Source organism: Cynocephalus volans, chromosome 4 (assembly GCF_027409185.1).
Source record: "Cynocephalus volans isolate mCynVol1 chromosome 4, mCynVol1.pri, whole genome shotgun sequence".
Taxonomy (NCBI): domain Eukaryota; kingdom Metazoa; phylum Chordata; class Mammalia; order Dermoptera; family Cynocephalidae; genus Cynocephalus; species Cynocephalus volans.
In genome coordinates, this window is record NC_084463.1 from 153,798,588 (window position 1) to 153,818,549 (window position 19,962).

Consider the following 19,962-nt stretch of genomic DNA (forward strand, 5'->3'; position numbering starts at 1 on the left):
ACCACTTGCTGAAGAGGCAGTATCTTCCCCAGTGAATAGGCTTGGTGCCTTTGTCAAAGATCAGATGGCACTAAGTGTGTGGGTTGATTTCTGGATTCTCTATTCTATTCCATTGTTCAGTGTGTCTGTTTTTATGCCAGTACCATACTGTTTTGGTTATTATAGCTTTGTAGTATACCTTAAAGTCAGGTAGTGTTATGCCTCCAGCTTTATTTTTTTTGCTGAGCATTGCTTTGGCTATTCGTGGTCTTTTATTGTTCCATATAAATGTCTGAATAGTTTTTTCCATTTCTGAGAAAAATATCTTTGGAATTTTGATGGGGATTGCATTGAATTTGTATATCACTTTGGGTAGTATGGACATTTTCACTATGTTGATTCTTCCAATCCAAGAGCATGGAATATCTTTCCATCTTCTTGTATCCTCTCTAATTTCTCTCAGCAGTGGTTTGTAGTTCTCATTATAGAGATTTTTCACATCCTTGTTTAACTCAATTCCTAAGTATTTTATTTTTTTGGTGGCTAATGTAAATGGGCAGGCTTTCTTGATTTCTCCTTCTGCATGTTCACTATTGGAGAAAAGAAATGCTACGGATTTTTGTGTGTTGATTTTGTATCCTGCTACTGTGCTGAAATCATTTATCAATTCCAACAGTTTTTTTGTAGAGGTTTTAGGCTGTTCGATATATAGGATCATGTCATCTGCAAACAGGGACAGTTTGACTTCATCTTTTCCAATCTGGGCCCCCTTTATTTCCTTCTCTTCTCTGATTGTTCTGGCTAGTACTTCGAACACTATGTTCAATAGGAATGGTGAGAGTGGGCATCCTTGTCTAGTTCCTGTTCTGAAAGGAAAAGCTTTCAGCTTTTCCCCATTCAGCGTGATATTGGTAGTGGGTTTGGCATATATGGCTTTAATTATGTTGAGATACTTTCCCTCTATACCTAACTTATAGAGGGTCTTTGTCATGAATGAGTGCTGAACTTTATCAAATGCTTTTTCAGCATCTATAGAGATGATCATATGGTCCTTGTGTTTGAGTTTATTAATATGGTGTATCACATTTATTGATTTGCGTATGTTGAACCAACCTTGCATCCCTGGGATGAATCCCACTTGATCGTGATGAATAATTTTTCGTATGTGTTGCTGTATTCTGTTTGCTAGTATTTTAGTGAGGATTTTTGCATCTATATTCATCAAGGATATCGGCTTGTAGTTTTCTTTTTTGGTTATATCTTTACCTGGTTTTGGTATCAGGATGATGTTTGCTTCATAAAATGAGTTTGGGAGATTTGCGTCCGTTTCAATCTTTTAGAATAGTTTGTAAAGAATGGGTGTCAATTCCTCTTTGAATGTTTGGTAAAATTCTGCTGTGAATCCATCTGGTCCTGGGCTTTTCTTTGTTGGGAGCCTTCTGATAACAGCTTCAATCTCCTTTATTGTTATTGGTCTGTTCAAATTTTCTACATCTTCACGGTTCAGTTTTGGGAGCTTGTGTGTGTCCAGAAATTTATCCATTTCCTCCAGATTTTCAAATTTGTTGGCGTATAGTTGTTTATAGTAGTCTCGAATGATACCTTGTATTTCAGATGCATCAGTTGTAATATTGCCTTTTTCATTTCTAATTTTTGTTATTTGAGTCTTCTCTCTTCTTTTTTTGTTAGCCATGCTAATGGTTTGTCTATTTTATTTATCTTTTCAAAAAACCAACTTTTTGATTCGTTGATCTTTTGAATTGTTTTTTGGTTTTCAATTTCATTCAGTTCTGCTCTGATCTTAATGATTTCTTTCCGTCTGCTAACTTTAGGTTTGGATTGTTCTTGTTTTTCTAGTTCTTTAAGGTGAAGTGTTAGGTTGTTCACTTGCCATCTTTCTATTCTTCTGAAGTGAGCATTTAATGCAATAAATTTTCCCCTCAATACTGCTTTTGCAGTATCCCACAGGTTTTGGTATGATGTATCATTGTTTTCATTAGTTTCAATAAACTTTTTGATTTCCTGCTTGATTTCTTCTTGGACCCATATGTCATTAATTAGAATGCTGTTTAATTTCCATGTGTTTGTATAGTTTCCAGAGTTTCGTTTGTTATTAATTTCTAGTTTTAATCCATTGTGGTCTAAGAAGATACATGGGATAATTCCAATTTTTTTGAATTTATTGAAACTTGATTTGTGACCTAATATGTGATCTATCCTGGAGAATGATCCATGTGCTGATGAGAAGAATGAATATTCTGAGGTTGTTGGGTGGAATGTTCTGTAGATATCTGCCAATTCCAATTGGTCTAGAGTCTTGTTTAGATCTTGTGTTTCTCTACTGATTCTTTGCCTAGATGATTTGTCTAATATTGACAGTGGAGTGTTCAGGTCCCCTGCTATTATGGTATTAGTGTCTATTTCCTTCTTTAGGTCTAATAGAGTTTGTTTTATAAATCTGGCTGCTCCCACATTGGGTGCGTACATATTTATGATTGTTATGTCTTCTTGATGGATCAGTCCTTTTATCATTAAGTAGTGTCCCTCATTGTCTCTTTTTATGGTTTTTAGTTTAAAGTCTATTTTGTCAGATATAAGAATAGCCACTCCAGCTCGTTTTTCTTTTCTGTTTGCATGGTAAATCTTTTTCCATCCTTTCACTCGGGCTGTTCAGTCGCGGCGCGGCTCGGGCGCTCCCAGGAATCTTCTTTAATGCCGGCCTGAAACTTCGAATCCTGAATAGGGCAGCTGGCCGCCTTCAGTGCGGCCCCAGCCTCCGGGATCCTTTCTGCATCCACCACAGCCCTGGCGCCGTGTTCCCTGTTTCAAGACTCGCTTTTGCAGCTAAGAATCAGTTCTTTTCCTGCTCCACACTTCAAAGCTGTTGCCTGTAAATGAGGCAGCCTCTCCTGCCGGGGGCAAAGTGGCGTTGAGCCCCCACGACCGGCCAGCAGCAGCAGTCCTCCCTTAAGAGATGTCGAGAGGAAGGTCCACAAGTTTCCCGGCTGCCTGAGGCCCAGTGGCCACCTTTTCCATCTCAGCTACTCTGCGCCAGCCGCCGCAGCCGCCGCCATCTTGAAACTCCTTTTCTCTTCTGTTTGAATGGTAAATCTTTTTCCATCCTTTCACTCTTAGTCTGTGTGAATCTTTATGGGTGAGGTGGGTGTCTTGTAGGCAGCATATAGTTGGGTCCTCCTTTTCGATCCAGTCAGCCAGTCTGTGTCTTTTGATTGGGGAATTTGAGCCTTTTCCATTAAGAGTTGTTATTGAAAGGTGTTGATTTATTCCTAGCATTTTGTTGGTTGTTTGGTTGTCTTAGGTGTCTTTTGTTCCTTGCTTTCTGATTTACTGTTTGGTTCCTGTGTTTGTTGGTTCCTTAGGTTGTAGATAGCATTTTTGTTTGCTTGTTTTCTCTTCATGAATGCCATTTTTATTATACTAGTGGGTATTGATTTTTCTTGGGTTTTTATCGCAGTGGTAGTTATTTTTCAGGAACCAAACCCAGTACTCCCTTGAGGATTTCTTGTAAGGGTGGTTGTGTGGTAGTGAACTCCCACAGTTTTTGTTTGTCTGAGAAATGTACTATTTGCCCTTCATTTCGGAAGGATAGCCTTGCAGGGTAGAGTATTCTTGGCTGGCAATCTCTGTCTTTTAGTATTTTGAAAATATCATCCCATTCCTTTCTAGCTTTTAGGGTTTGTGATGAAAAGTCTGATGTTAGCCTGATTGGGGCTCCCTTATAGGTGATTTGACGCTTCTCTCTTGCAGCTTTTAAGATTCTCTCTTTGTCTCTGAGTTTTGCCAATTTGACTGTGACATGTCTTGGAGAAGGCTTTTTGGGTTGAATCCGTTTGGAGATCATTGAGCTTCCTGGATCTGAAGATCTGTGATTTTTCCTATACCTGGGAAGTTTTCTGCCACTATTTTGTTGAATATGTTTTCAATGGAATCTCCATTTTCCTCCCCTTCTGGAATACCCATGACTCGGATATTTGATCGCTTATGGTTGTCTGATATCTCTCTCAGATTTTCTTCAATGTCCTTGATTCTTTTTTCTTTCTTTTTGTCTGCTTGTGTTATTTCAAACAGCCCATCTTCAAGTTCAGAGGTTCTCTCTTCAACTTCGACAAGCCTGCTGGTTAAACTCTCCATTGTGTTTTTTTTTTTTTTTCCGCTGAATAACTTCTTCAGTTCAGCAAGTTCTGCTACATTTTTTTTCAGGACATTGATTTCCTTGTACATTTCCTCTTTCAGATCCTGTATACTTTTCCTCATTTCATCATGATGTCTAGCTGAGTTTTCTTGTATCTCAGTCAGTTTCCTTAGAATTATCACTCGAAATTCCTTGTCAGTCATTTCAAGGGCTTCTTGTTCTATAGGATCTAGAGTTTGAGATTTATTAACTTTTGGTGGCGTACTTTCTTGACTTTTTGTATTTCTGGTATCTTTTTTTTGGTGTTTATTCATTGTGGCAGGGGGTTTCACAGTCCACTGGTTTGAGACTAATGACTAACTAGGATGTTGCTGTGGTTGCCAATTTGGTACGGCTCCCTCCGTGACTGCTCAGTTGGCCTCCAGTGCCTTGTGTGTGTGGTTGCCTCGGGTCTTGGGCTTCTCCGGGGAGCCACCTTTCTGGTCAGCTTGGACCCTGCTGGGCTGGTGGATCACGTACCACAGGGTGTGTGATCTCTGTTGAGCTTTCACTTCCTGTGCAGGACTTCTCCCCGTTCAGTGTGCTCTGGCCCAGGTTGTTAGATCGTGCAGTGGCGACCCCACCGGGTGTGTGGTTTCTGTCGAGTCTCCGCCTCCCTGGCCGCATGTCTCCCCCCTCTGTGCGCACTGTGCTGGGCTGGGGCGTGTCTTCTGCCACCCTCGTCTATCAGCTGGGCCTTCAAGACCCTGCTCGGCACCGCCTCGCCCAGGAAGTCTACCAGGTTTCTGCTAGGCACAGACGACCGGTCACTCTGGGTGCCTTTGTAGCACTGTGTAGATCTTTCTCGGGACTTGTTCACCTTTGTATCCCCCCGGCATAGACCGAATCTAGCACCCACCTGCAGCCAGCTCTCCGGCAGGTTCAAGCGGACCTGGGAAGTCTCCTACCACACTATTCCCAACCAGAAATTGGTTAGGCTTTTTTCTGAACTGGTGGCTGCAGAGATGGTATCTGCCTCCCAGTATCAGGAAGTTTACCGGGGCTGAGTCCAGGGTTTGGTGGAGTGACATTCGGCCCCGCCCATACTTCCTTGCCCACCCGACACTGGCCAGGGATGCCCCACGCCACCAGCCCTGCCAGAGAACCACGGAGGGAGTGGGAGGGGAGGCCGGCCTGCAGGCTCTGGAAAGCCCTGTGCTGGGCCAAGCAAGTGGGAAGGCTCAGTGATGGCCGAGCCGGGCGGAGCTGCCAGCGCCTGGGAAAATGGAGGCAGCCCCGGGGCAGTGAGTGAACCGGTGATGCAGGCGGGAGCCGGGTGGGCGTCAGCCCCCTGAACAGGGCTGGGCCAGGGATCACTCACAGGGCTGTGCGAGGTCGGGTGCTCACTCTCTGCCTCTGGTTTGTTGCCTTCCCCGTTCTCGGCCACTGCCGCCTCAGGCTGTTCAGTCGCGGCGTGGCTCGGGCGCTCCCAGGAATCTTCTTTAATGCCGGCCTGAAACCTCAAATCCTGAATAGGGCAGCTGGCTGCCTTCAGTGTGGCCCCAGCCTCCAGGATCCCGTCTGTATCCACAGCAGCCCTGGCCCCATGTTCCCTGTTTTGAGACTCGCTTTTGCAGCTAAGAAACAGTTCTTTTCCTGCTCCACACTTCAAAGCTGTTGCCTGTAAATGATGCAGCCTCTCCTGCTGGGGGCAAAGTGGCGGTCAGTCCCCATGACCGGCCAGCAGCTGCGGTCCTCCCTTAAGAGATGGCAAGAGGAAGGTCCACAAGTTTCTCAGCTGCCTGAGGTGCAGTGGCCGCCTTTTCCACCTCAGCTACTCGGCGCCAACAGCCGCAGCCACCGCCATCTTGAAATGCTTCAAACTGATCCACATGTAAATCTTTTAAAAATACCCATTTTACTGTTGAGACGACCTTGGTCCAGAGATGGTGAAGAGCGAGCGTCCTGTGACTCACAGAAGTCGGTCCTTTAAACTGAGGTCGAGCCTGGTGTGACGCAGGCTCGGGTGTTCAGCCCGACGTTTGTAAGCGAGGTCTCCAAACCCCAGGGTCGAAGCGCAGAGGCTCGCGGGTGGCTTTTCACCTCACGCCTAGTTAGAACCAGGGAGAGGTAACCTCAGCATGGCGGGCGCCTCCGGGCGAGGGGCGGGGCCTGGCTCACTCTTTCTAAGCTCAGTTCCCTTAGCCCTATTTTTACCATGAAATTACGTATTTCTCAAGACCAAATTCTACATTAAGGATTGTTAGATGCCAGCCCTATCTACGTCCTCCTCTCATGCTTCATGAGAAAGATTTTTCTATTTACTGACGAAGTCTTTTAAATATGCTTATGGCTATTCAATTACAGGACAGGGAGAATGTAACTTACAGAAATTGAAAAAAAAAATCCCCAAGTTGCCTGATTAAAGGTTTTGAATAATAATGGTTAACCTTTCTTGTGCTTCTGATTGCCATCATCTATTTGAGAACACATTATCTGCCAGTTTCCTTGTTGATATGGAAACCTGAACTTCCTGAAAGGCCAGAAAAGTTGAACAAATACTCAGATATTTTTCATTCAACTATTCCTATTGAAAATGAAGTGCTAAAAATATAAGATAGCACTTCACTCAAGGAGTGGGAATTAAGAAGATACTTTAGAATCAAACTGGCTTAGAAAAAATAAATTGAGGTCTCCAATGTTTAAGGTTCCATACTTAGCGGAGATTAGCAAGCAAACTGTCAGGAACTTGGACTGGAGGGTGCTGCATCCTTCCTTGCTTCCATGGGCCTTCTTGCCCACTATTGTAGAGATGCAAGATAAGATAATAGTTACCACCAAGAGCTTTGAATGATTGGGCCTGGGTTCCAGTCTGTGTTCTGCAACTTAGGATCTATGTGACATTAAGCAAGCAATTTAAACCCCCACCACCTCAATTTACAAAGCTATAACATACAAACAATAGTACTGTCCACACATAGGGTTGTTGTGAGGGTAAAATGAAAAAAATGCATGGGATGCACTAAACACATTTTCTGGAATGTACTGCATATTTTTAAAGTATTAGTATTATCTCTGCCATGATGCCAGTGTAGTCTTTATGTTTTTATCTGGTTGCCCTCTTCCTAACAATCCCACATTCTCATTCAAGAAAATAATTTATTCTCTAAGCCCCTGGGAAATATTGGCCAATCATGTGCTTCCACTGTACATATTGACTCCTGAGTGAGTGATGCAATGACAGAAGTGTGTTTGGTAAAGTGCTGTTCTGAAGAGTCTATTGCTGTACCACTTGCTTCATGGGCTTCTAGAACTTTCTTTAGTTGCTACACCAGCGTACTTCAAAAATTTGGTGGAAAAATAGAATTAAAAAGTAATATGAATCTTTCCTTCCATAAGCTTTTTGAGAAGTTTCCTTATATTAGTTTGCTTGGCATACCATAATAAAATACCATAGACTGGGTGGCTGAAACAACAGAAATTAATTTTCTCACAATTGTGGAGACGAGAAGTTCAGAGTTGGTTTCTGGTGAGGCCTCTCTTCCTTGTTTGGAGACAGCCGTCTCCTCATTGTGTCCTCATATGGCCTCTTTTCTGTGCAAGTGGGGAAAAAGAGACTTCTGATGTCTCCTCTTCTACTTAAAATGATACTAGTCTTGCAGGATTAGGGCCCCACCCTTATGACCGCCTTCAAACTTAGTTACTTCCCCAAAGGCCCAGTCTCCAAATACAGTCACATTGGGCTTATACCTTTAAGATATAAATTTTGGGGAGACACAATTCAGTCCATAGCAATTACTCTGTGTTCCGAAGCTGAGCTCTAGGGTCTCTTTTACAACAATGAATTCCTTTATGCTTAAGTAAACCAGAGTATTGCTTGCAACCAACAATGCTAATGGATAAAGTATCTGTATATGATAGCAATATGTTTGGTATCATTTATTTTGTGTTCATTTGATTTATAAGTCTATTCAAGAATCCCATTCATTTAGTAGTTTATTCAAACATAGACTCTGCCATTTAAATACCTGTGTGGATACTGATATTCAGTGCCGTACCCCACAGATATGTACAGTCAATTGTTTCAACTAAAAAAAAAACTGTTTGACTTTAGACAAATTAATCTAAATATCAGTTTCCTTTTCTGTAAAATAAGGATAATTATCTAACCTAGCAACATTATTTACAGGATTTAACGTTATATAAATATACATAATTATTAAATATTTTGCAAGTGGTATTAACTTGGAGCTTCCATATGCAAATTAAAAAAAAAAATTTTGAAGTGCACCATTCCATTTCCCCGGCCAGCAAAGCGAACCACAAGCTTACTCTGTACCCACATAAAAGGAAGGTGCCGCAGGCAATGAGAGAAAAGAATCATTTAGGTGAGTCCCATCCCCCACCTTCCAGAAAAGGATAGTACTGTACACTGAGAGGGCCACTGGACATGCTGTCTCAGAGGTGAGAGGAGAGGGTAGGAGGTGAGTGACTAATATGCCGAGAGGACTGTGAGCGTTTGCAGGAGACTTGTGGGGACTTCCTTGTGGGAGATGTTTGGAGTGTGAATCAGGAGCTGATCCAACAGGGGTGCATCAGAACACAGTGTTAGCAGTGAGCTGCCTCCTGATTGGCACAGGGTCCACACAGTGGAGACTGGTCAGTATGATGGAACTGCAAGGACACAGTTTGTGTGAAAGACTCAGCCCTGGGCTTGATCTAGTCCTCACAAAAAGTTTTCCCCAGTCTGAGAAATAACAGTAAAGCAACAAGTTAGCCAGGTAGAGATTCAAGTTCCAGTCCCCACAGAAAGTTTTTCTCAATCCATGAACTAACCCCAGGACAGTAAATTATTTATGGTGCACTGTTTAAGTGGTGGCAGTTGCTATTAATTCAACACAGAATGAAAAAAAATCACAGACAAGAAACAAAGTTCTGATATTTAGCAGAAAAGGTCTAATACCATCAAAGAACACCTATATAACATGGAAGAGGTAACTATCTCCTCAAATGCATAGGCATCAAGGTAAAGAGACAAAGATCAAGGAAGAACAGATAAATATGACTACACCAAAGGAAACCAGTAAAGGACCAGAAGATCAACAGAATAGTAGATTTATAAAATGTCTGGCACAGAATTTAGAATAATCCACCTAAAATTGTTAAGGGAGTCACAAGAAAACACAGACACAATATTAAGCGATATTTGGAAAACAGTCCAAGAGCAGAATGAGAAACTTGAAAAAATAAATAAATAAAACAGACTTAAAAAAAAAAAAACCCAAAAAACCCAAAAAACCCAAATAGAAATTTGAGAAATAAAGAATACATTATATGGTTTGGGGTCTTATATTTAAGTCTTTAATCCATTTTGAGTTGATTTTGGTATATGGCGAGAGATACAGATCCAGTTTCATTCTTCTGCATACAGATGTCCAATTTTCCAAGCACCATTTATTGAAAAGGCAGTCTTTTCCTCAACGTATGTTCTGTTGCCTTTGTCAAAGATCAGTTGACTGTGAGTATGTGGGTTGATTCCCAGGTTTTCTATTCTGTTCCATTGATTCAAGTGTCTATTTTTATGTCAATACCATGCTGCTTTGATTACAATAGCTGTGTAATATAATTTGAAGTCAGGTAGTGTTATGCCTCCAACTTTAAAAAATAAAGGTCATCCAGATTGGAAAGGATGAAGTCAAACTGTCCCAATTTGTAGATGACATGATCTTATTATTTTTTATTTTATATTGTCGATATACAATGTGGTTGATTATTATGGCAAATTACCGAAAGCTCCCTTCCTCCCCCATCTCCCCCGTCCCTCCCAACAATCTCCTTTCTGTTTGCTTGTCTTATCAACTTCAAGGAATTGTAATTGTCATGTCTTCTACCCTCCCCCCACCTCGTTTTTTTTTGTGTATTTATTTATTTATTTTTAGCTCCCACAAATAAGTGAGAACATGTGGTATTTATCTTTCTGTGCTTGACTCGTTTCACTTAATATAATTCTCTCTAGGTCCATCTGTGTTGTTGCAAATGGCAGTATTTCATTCTTTTTTATAGCTTAGTAGTATTCCATTGTGTAGATATACCACATTTTCTGTATGCACTCATCTGATGATGGACATTTGGGCTTGTTCCAACTCTTAGCTATTGTAAAGAGTGCTGCGATGAACATTGGGGAACAGGTATACCTTCGACTTGATGATATCCATTCCTCTGAGTGTATTCCCAGCAGTGGGATAGCTGGATCATATGATAGATCTATCTGCAATTGTTTGAGGAACCTCCATACCATTTTCCATAGAGGCTGCATCATTTTGCAGTCCCACCAATAATATATGAGAGTTCCTTTTTCTCCGCGACCTCGCCAGCATTTATCATTCACAGTCTTTTGGATATTAGCCATCCTAACTGGGATGAGATGGTGTCTCAGTGTGGTTTTGATTTGCATTTGCCAAATGCTGAGTGATGTTGAGCATTTTTTCATGTGTCTGTTGGCCATTCGTATATCTTCCTTAGAGAAATGCCTATTTAGCTCTTTGGCCCATTCTTTAATTGGGTTGCATGTTTTCTTCTTGTAAAGTTGTTTGAGTTCCTTGTATATTCTGGATATTAATCCTTTGTCAGATGTATATTTTGCAAATATTTTCTCCCACTCTGTTGGTTGTCTTTTAACCCCATTAATTGTTTCTTTTGCTATGCAGAAGGTTTTTTAATTTGATATAATCCCATTTATTTATTTTTCCTTTGCTTGCCCATGCTTTGGGGGTCATATTCATGAAGTCTGTGTCCAGTCCTACTTTCTGAAGTGTTTCTCCTATGTTTTCTTTAAGAAGTTTTATTGTTTCAGGGTTTATATTTAATTCTTTCATCCATTTTGAGTTGACTTTAGTATATGGTGAGAGGTATGGGTCTAGTTTTATTCTCCTGCATGTTGATATCCAGTTATCCCAGCACCATTTACTAAAGAGGCAGTCTCTTCCCCAGTGTATAGGTTTAGGCCTTTGTCAAAGATCAGATGGCTGTAGGTGTTTAGGTTGATTTCTGGATTCTCTATTATATTCCATTGATCAGTGTGTCTGTTTTTATGGAAGTTCCATGCTGTTTTGGTTATTATCACTTTGCAGTATAGTTTAAAGTCAGGTAGTGTTATGCCTCAAGTTTTATTTTTTTGCTCAGCATTGCTTTGGCTATGCATGGTCTTTTGTTCTTCAATATAAATGTCTGGATAGTTCTTTCCATTTCTGAGAAAAATGTCATTGGAATTTTGATGGGGTTGCATTGAATTTGTATATCACTTTGGGTAGTATGGACATTTTGACTATGTTGATTCTTCTAATCCAAGAGCATGAGATATCTTTCCATCTTCTTGTATCCTCTCTGATTTCTCTCAGCAGTGGTTTATAGTTCTCATTATAGAGATTTTTTACATTCTTGGTTAACTCAGTTCCTAAGTATTTTATCTTTTTGGTGGCTATTGTAAATGGTCTAGCTTTCTTGATTTCTCTTTCTGCATGTTCACTATTGGAGAATAGAAATGCTACTGATTTTTGTGTGTTGATTTTGTATCCTGCTACTTTGCTGAAATCATTTGTCAACTCCAAGAGTTTTTTTTAGAGGCTTTAGGCTGTTCGATATATAGGATCATGTCATCTGCAAACAGGGACAGTTTGACTTCATCTTTTCCAATCTAGAAGTCCTTTCTTTCCTTCTCTTCTCTGATTGCTCTGGCTAGTACTTCCAACACTATGTTGAATAGGAGTGGTGAGAGTGGGCATCCTTGTCTAGTTCCTGTTCTTAAAGGAAAAGCTTTCAGCTTTTCCCCATTCAGGATGATATTGGCAGTGGGTTTATCATATATGGCTTTAATTATGTTGAGATACTTTCCATCTATACCTAACTTATAGAGGGTCTTTGTCATGAATGAATGTTGAATTTTATCAAATGCTTTTTCAGCATCTATAGAGATGATCATATGGTCCTTGTGTTTGATTTTATTAATATGGTGTATCATATTTATTGATTTGCATATGTTGCACCAAACTTGCATTCCTGGGATGAATCCCACTTGATCGTGGTGAATAATTTTACGTATGTGTTGCTGTAATCTGTTTGCTAGTATTTTAGTGAGGATTTTTGCATCTATATTCATCAAGGATATCAGCCTGTAGTTTTCTTTTTTAGTTGTATGTTTACCTGCTTTTGGTATCAGGATGATGTTTGCTTCATAGAATGAGTTTGGGATATTTGCCTCTGTTTCAATTGTTTGGGATAGTTTGTAAAGAATTGGTGTCAATTCCTCTTTGAATGTTTGGTAAAATTCTGCTGTGAATCCATCTTGTCCTGGGCTTTTCTTTGTTGGGAGCCTTCTGATAACAGCTTTAATCTCTTTTCTTTTTATTGGTCTGTTCAGATTTTCTACGTCTTCTTGGCTCCATTTTGGGAGCTTGTATGTGTCCAGAGATTTATCCATTTCTTCCAGATTTTCAAATTTGTTGGCATATAGTTGTTTATCACAGTCTCGAATGATTCCTTGTATTTCAGATGAATCAGTTGTAATATCGCCTTTTTCATTTCTAATTTTTGTTATTTGGATCTTCTCTCTTCTTTTTTTTAGTTAGCCATGCTAATGGTTTGTCAATTTTATTTATCTTTTTAAAAAACCAACTTTTTGATTCATTGATCTTTTGCTTTGTTTTTTGGGTTTCAATTTTATTAAGTTCTGCTCTGATCTTAATGATTTCTTTCCATCTGCTAACTTTGGGTTTTGATTGTTCTTGTTTTTCTAGTTCTTTTAGGTGAAGTGTTAGGTTGTTCACTTGCCATCATTCCATTCTTCTGAAATAAGCATTCAATGTGATAAATTTCCCCCTTAGGACTGTTTTTGCACTATCCCACAGGTTTTGGAATGATATATCATTATTTTCATTAGTTTCAATAAATTTTTTGATTTCCTGCTTGATTTCTTCTTGGACCCATATGTCATTAAGTAGAATGCTGTTTAATTTCCATGTGTTTGTATAGTTTCCAGAGTTTCTTTTGTTATTGATTTCTAATTTTAATCCATTGTGGTCTGAGGAAATACATGGGATAATTCCAATTTTTTTGAATTTTTTGAGACTTGATTTGTGACTAAATATGTGATCTATCCTTGAGAATGATCCATGTGCTGATGAGAAGAATCAATATTCTGAGGTTGTTGGGTGGAATGTTCTGTAGATATCTGCCAATTCCAATTGGTCTAGAGTATTGTTTAGATCTTGTGTTTCTCTGCTGATTCTTTGCCTAGATGGTCTGTCCAACATTGACAGTGGGGTGTTCAGGTCCCCTGCTATTATGGTATTAGTGTCTATTTCTTTCTTTAGGTCTAATAGAGTTCGTTTTTTAAATCTGTCTGCCCTGACATTGGGTGCGTATGTATTTATGATTGTTATGTCTTCTTGATGGATCAATTCTTTTATCATTATGTAGTGTCCCTCATTATCTCTTTTTATGGTTTTTAGTTTAAAGTCCATTTTGTCAGATATAAGAATGGCTACTCCAGCTCATTTTTCTTTTCTGTTTGCATGTTAAATCTTTTTCCATCCTTTCACTCAGTCTATGTGAGTCTTTATGGGTGAGGTGGGTCTCTCGAAGGCAGCATACAGTTGGGTCCTCCTTTTTAATACAGTCAGCCAGTCTGTGTCTTTTGATTGGGGAATTTAAGCCTTTTATATTAGGAGTTACTTAAAAGTGTCGATTTAATCCTAGCATTTTATTGATTATTGTTTGGATGTCTTAGGTGTCTTTTATTCCTTTTTTTTCTGATTTGCTGTTTGTTTTTTGTATTTGTTGGTTTCCTAGGTTGTAGATAGCCTTTTTGTTTGTTTGTTTTCTCTTCATGAATGCCATTTTTTATACTAGTATGTCTTGATTTTTCTTGGGTTTTTATGGCAGTGGTAGTTATTTTTCAGGTACCAAACCCAGTATTCCCTTGAGAATTTATTGTACGGTTGGTTGTGTGGTAGTGAACCCCTGCAGTTTTTGTTTGTCTGAGAAGTATACTATTTTCCCTTCATTTCAGAAGGATAGCCTTGCGGGGTAAAGTATTCATGGCTGGCAATCTTTGTCTTTTAGTATTCTGAATATATCATCCCATTCCTTTCTGGCTTTTAGGGTTTGTAATGAAAAGTCTTATGTTAGTCTGATTGGGGCTCCTTTATAGGTGATTTGATGCTTCTCTCTTGCAGCTTTTAAGATTCTCTTTTTGTCTTTGAGTTTTGCCAATTTGACTATAACATGTCTTCGAGAAGACCTTTTTGGGTTGAATACGTTTGGGGTTCTTCGAGTTTCCTGAATCTGAAGATCTGTGACTTTTTTATACCTGGGCAGTTTTCTGCCATTATTTTGTTGAATATGTTTTCAGTGCAATTTCCTTCCCCCCCCTCTGGAATACCCATGACTCGGATATTTGAGTGATTAAGGTTGTCTGATATCTCTCTTAGATTTTCTTCAGTGTTTTTAATTCTTTTTTCTTTTCTTTTCTTTTTTTTGTCTGCCTGTGTTATTTCAAACAGCCCATCTTCTTCTTCTTTTTTTTTTTTTGTCGTTTTTTCGTGACTGGCACTCAGCCAGTGAGTGCACCGGTCAGTCCTATATAGGATCCGAACCCGCGGCGGGAGTGTCGCCGCGCTGCCAGTGCAGCACTCTACCAACTGTGCCACGGGCTCGGCCCTCCAAACAGCCCATCTTCAAGGTCAGAAATTCTCTCTTCTACTTCTGCAAGCCTGCTGGTTAAACTCTCTGTGGTGTTTTTTATTTTGTTGAATGAATACTTCACCTCAGCAAGCTCTGCTACTTCTTTTTAAGGGTATTGATTTCCTTGTAAATTTCCTCTTTCAGGTCCTCTATACTTTTCCTCATTTCATCATTTTGTCTACGTGAGTTTTCTTGTATCTCATTCAGTTTCCTTAGAATTATCACTCGAAATTCCTTGTCAGACATCTCAACGGCTTCTTGTTCTATAGAATCTAGAGCTTGAGAGTTATTATCCTTTGGTGGTGTACTTTCTTGCTTTTTCATATTTCTGGTATCTTTCCTTTGATGTTTAGTCATTGTGGCAGGGGGTTTCACAGTCCACAGGTTTGACACTATTGTCTGGCTAGGATGTTGCTGGGGTTGACAATTTGGTATGGCTACCTCAGTGTCTGCTCAGTTGGTCACTAGTGCCTTGCATGTGTCATTGCCTTGGGTCTTAGGCCTTTTCGGGGAGCCACCTCTCTGGTCAGCACACACTTGGCTGGGCTGCTGGGTCACATTACGGCACCAGAGGGTGTGTTGTCTCTGCGGAGCTTCCGCCTCCCCTGCTGGACTTCTCCCTGCTCGATGTGCACTGGGCAGGGCTGGGGATGGAGATGAGTGGTGGTGGTGAGGCTTACCTGCTGGATTGTGTGGCAGCAGCAATGCAGGGTGTGTGGTCTCTGCGGAGCTTCCGTCTCCCCTACTGGACATCTCCACACAGAAGACAAAATATAATGTTGTATAATGTCTATAAATCAGTTTGTTGTCAGATACTCCAATTAATAATCCTCCTTCTAGGAAATCACAAACATTTTCATCTCTCTTAGATACCAAATGGAAAGTCTCCCTGATGATTTGCTGTTGTGTATCTTCACTGTAGGGCTGGTAGAATTTGGAGAGCCGTGGCTTCCTGTGGTTGTTGAAGATGAGAATTGCCTTGATCATAGATGACATGATTTTATATAGAGAAAAACCTAAAGACTCTACCAAAATCTCTTAGATCTTATTAACATTTTCAGTAATGAATCCCACTTGATCATGGTGCATAATTTTTTGGATGTGTTACTGTGTATTGAATGCTAATATTTTATTTTATTAATTTATTTTTATTTGTTTTTATTTTACATACATGTGGGGTACAATGTTGACTTTCAGTAATTTTGTGCAACGTGTGGTGGTTAGATCAGTATAGTTACCTTAGTCATCATTACAGTATGCAATCATTCTTTGTGTCCATTGACCAGTTCCTCACTAGCCCCCTCCCCCCCACTTTTCCACCTCTAGTTTTCTAAAAGTTCAATGTATTACTGTGATTGTTGTTTCTTTCTTTCTCTCTGTCTTTCTTTATTGTTCATTTGTTTATTTCTGGATTCAGCTTCCAGTTACGAGTTAGAACATGAGGTATTTTTCTTTCTGTACCCGGGTTGTTTCACTTAGAATAATTTTCTCCAGGCTCATCCACATTGCTGCAAATGGTAGAATTTCATTCTTTTTTATGGCTGAGCAGTATCCCATTGTGTATATGTACCACAATTTCCTTATCCAGTCATCCATTGATGGACATTTAGGTTGGTTCCATCACCTAGCTATTGTAAATAGAACTGAAATGAACATGGGAATTAAGGTATCCCTTCAACCTGAGGTTTTCCAATCCTCTGGTTATATCCCCAGTAGTGGAATTGCTGGATCATATGGAAGTTCTATCTGTAGTTGTTTAAGGAACCTCCATAGTGTTCTCCGTAATGGCTGTACTAATTTACAGTCCCATCAACAATGCAGGAGGGTTACTCTGTCTCCACATCCTTGCCAGCATTTGTTATTCTCAGTCTTTTTGATTATAGCCAGTCTAACTGAGGTGAGATGATTACCTAATACATATTTGTTTAATATCTGTTTTCCCTATGCACATCACACTATGGATATATTTCCATGTCAATAAATAAAAATCTACCTAACCGTGTTTGATGACTGCATAATGTCCATTATATGGAAGAACTCTAATTCCTTTTTTCTATCTCCTATTGCTAGTCACTTTAGTTTCCTCTGATTTTTTGGTTTATGTTAATTCTTCAAGGAATATTTTGCATAAATCTTTGCAAATATGCCTGTTATCACACATTTTAGAAGGAGAATTTCTGGGTAAAGATCAACTGCCATTGAAATATTTTTTTGCCTTATGTGTATATCTAAATTACTCTCTGAAAAGGTTAAATAAGTTTCTGACCATTTAATAGTAGAGACAGAGCAAAGTGTTAAGAATACAAGCTTTGGTGACCATAGTCCAGGAACATCACCCATTGGCCAATCTGCTTGCCCTTTTGTACAAGCATCTGATCAAACATCAGTGCTCTCAAGAGGAGCACTACAGAAGCTGAGAAAGAGAGCTTCCAAAGTGGAAGGTGCCTTGTGGCTGTGGGCAGAGGACATACAACAGTAACAGCAGGGTGGTCTTTGGGACCTAAGTGGAGCTGGGACCACGATGCCTCAGCAGAAGTGTAGAAAGATGCCAAAGACCAAGAGCCAATAGCATGATGAATGTTTCAGTGACCAAAGACCACACCTCACGCCATGCTTTTTTTGACTCTTTCCTTGAAATGTTTCAATGTCAGATTAGAAGGAAAAAGAGGAGGTAAATTTTGTCTTTGCCAAACTTACATGCAATTAATAAATGTTCTGCCATCAGTGGGGCTGAATATGGAAATTAAATACAGTTTTAGGAAAGATAAAGAGGTTACATTTTTTACACATTAGAATTTGGGACCAGTGATATTTATATACAGTTGGAAAAAAAAAAAAAAGAAGAAGTGGAATCACTCACCTTTTCAATGCCCGTGGTAGCATGACTAAGCCTGAACATGGTGATCCAGGCAGCCAGTACAAATGTAATGAATTAGAGTTGACAAATGAGATAAAACTATTCAGTGTCCACTCTTAGAAGATATGGATGGGCTCTCCTTCAGGCCACAGTACACAAATCTTTCTCTTACATGAGACTTTTGTGAGTATTAGATGGAAATGTCTACCAAAAATAGGGGTAGGAAGGATAAGGAGAAGGTGGCAAATGGATGAAAAATTGCAGCTAGATAGGAAGAATAAATCCTACTGCTTTATAGCTTTTTATGGAGACTACAGTTAACAATTTATTGTATAATTTCAGATAGCTAATACAGAGGGTTTTGAATGTTTCCAACACAAAGAAACGATGAGTGTTGCAGGGAATAAATTCTAATTACCGTGATGCGATTGTTGCACATTGTACTCATGTACCTAAATATCACAATGTGCCCCGTAAATATATACAGAAGCTGGAAATGGGTGTGGGGATTGAGAAAGTTTGTCAAGGGGTACAGTAACAGTTATACAGAAAGAATAAGTTTTGGTGTTCTTGGGTGACTATTGCTAATAATATTGGCTGTATATTTCATGTTAGCCAGAAAAGGGGATCTTGAATAATATAAACACAAAGAAATGATAAATGTTTAGGTGATGAATATGCTAACTATTCTGATTGGATCACTATGCAATATATACATGTGTTGAAACAACAAATTGTTCCCCATAAAAAATGTGCAATTAAAATAAATTAATGAATTTATTTAAATAAAAAGAAATGTAGTAACATTTTAAATTTTTATTAAATATTGACCTTCTGGTTTACTCATTTAATATTAATATTGATTGGTTAATATTGACCTTCTGGTCTTACTTATTTAATGTGCAAGAATGTTGACTTTTGGAGTTGTTTAACTATTGCAATGTTACCCAGAAATCAATGAATTTGTTGGTTCAAAGCAGTCTGACTCCAGACTCTGCCCCCTTGACAGCTGCACTACCTTACCTCAGTCAGAAGGATGAGTGACATGGGGTTATACTAAGCTCCTGTGGCTTACTCTATAAATGATTGCTATACAAGTTGTCAGAGCACCAGTAAAAGGTAACAAAAGGTAAAATATTACACCATTCTGCCAGGTCTCCCACCAGCATGGTCAGTGTAAAAGCTGCACTAAATCCCTGATCCTCATGTTGTCCTGAGTAGTCCAGACATGTGATTCACCAACAAAAGAAAGTGTAAGCTAATAGGGCTTTAAAAGGTTGGGTTTTTTGGTGCTATTGTAAATGATACTAATTTTTAATTGTTAAATCCAATTGTTTATTGCTAGTATGTATAAATAGAATCAATTTTTGTATTTTTTGTATACTGGCCTTGAATTCTGTGACCTTGCTAAACTTACTATATCTAGAAGATTTTTTGTATACTCCTTAGGATTTTCTTCATTAGACATTTATGCCATTTGTGAATAGACACTATTTTATTTCTTTCTTTCAAGTATGTATTCCTTTTATTTATTTTTATTGTGTTTTGCACTACCCAGGACATCAAGTACCATATTTAATAGCAGTGGTGAGAATGGACATCCTTGACTTGTTACCAATCTTAAGGGGAATACTCAGTCTATTTAATATGATATTAGGTGTAGATTTTTTCTCTATACTTTTTATCAGGTTGAAGGAATTTCCTTCTATTTTTCACTTAGTGAGAATTTTGTGTTTATCAATACTATTACATTTTGTCAAACATTTGTCCTGTATTTACTAAGGAAGATTATATGGTTTTTCTGTTTTTAGTCTGTTATGAGGTGAATTAGATTGACTTGTTTTTAATGTAAAACCAGTCTTGAATTCTCAGGATAAATCTTTTGTGTTCTTCTGTGCATTGCTAGATTTGACTTGATAGTATTTTGTTGAGGATTTTTACATCTATATTCATTATGGATTTGTTCAATAGTTTTCTATAATAACTATTTCTAGTTTTGTTATCAGAGTAATTCTGGCCTTATAATATGAATTGGGAAGTGTTTACTCCTCTGTTCTATTATTAAAGAGTTGGTGTGGAATTGTTATTATGTCTTCCTCATCCAGGACTTACACCAAGGATACCATCAGCTTCCTTGCTTCTGGGGCCTTGAGACTTGGACTGAATCATACTGAGGAAAAGGCATGATATAAATCTGGAATTTATAATTAAAAGGGAATCAGAGCATAAAGATTTGGAAAATTTGCAACCAGGT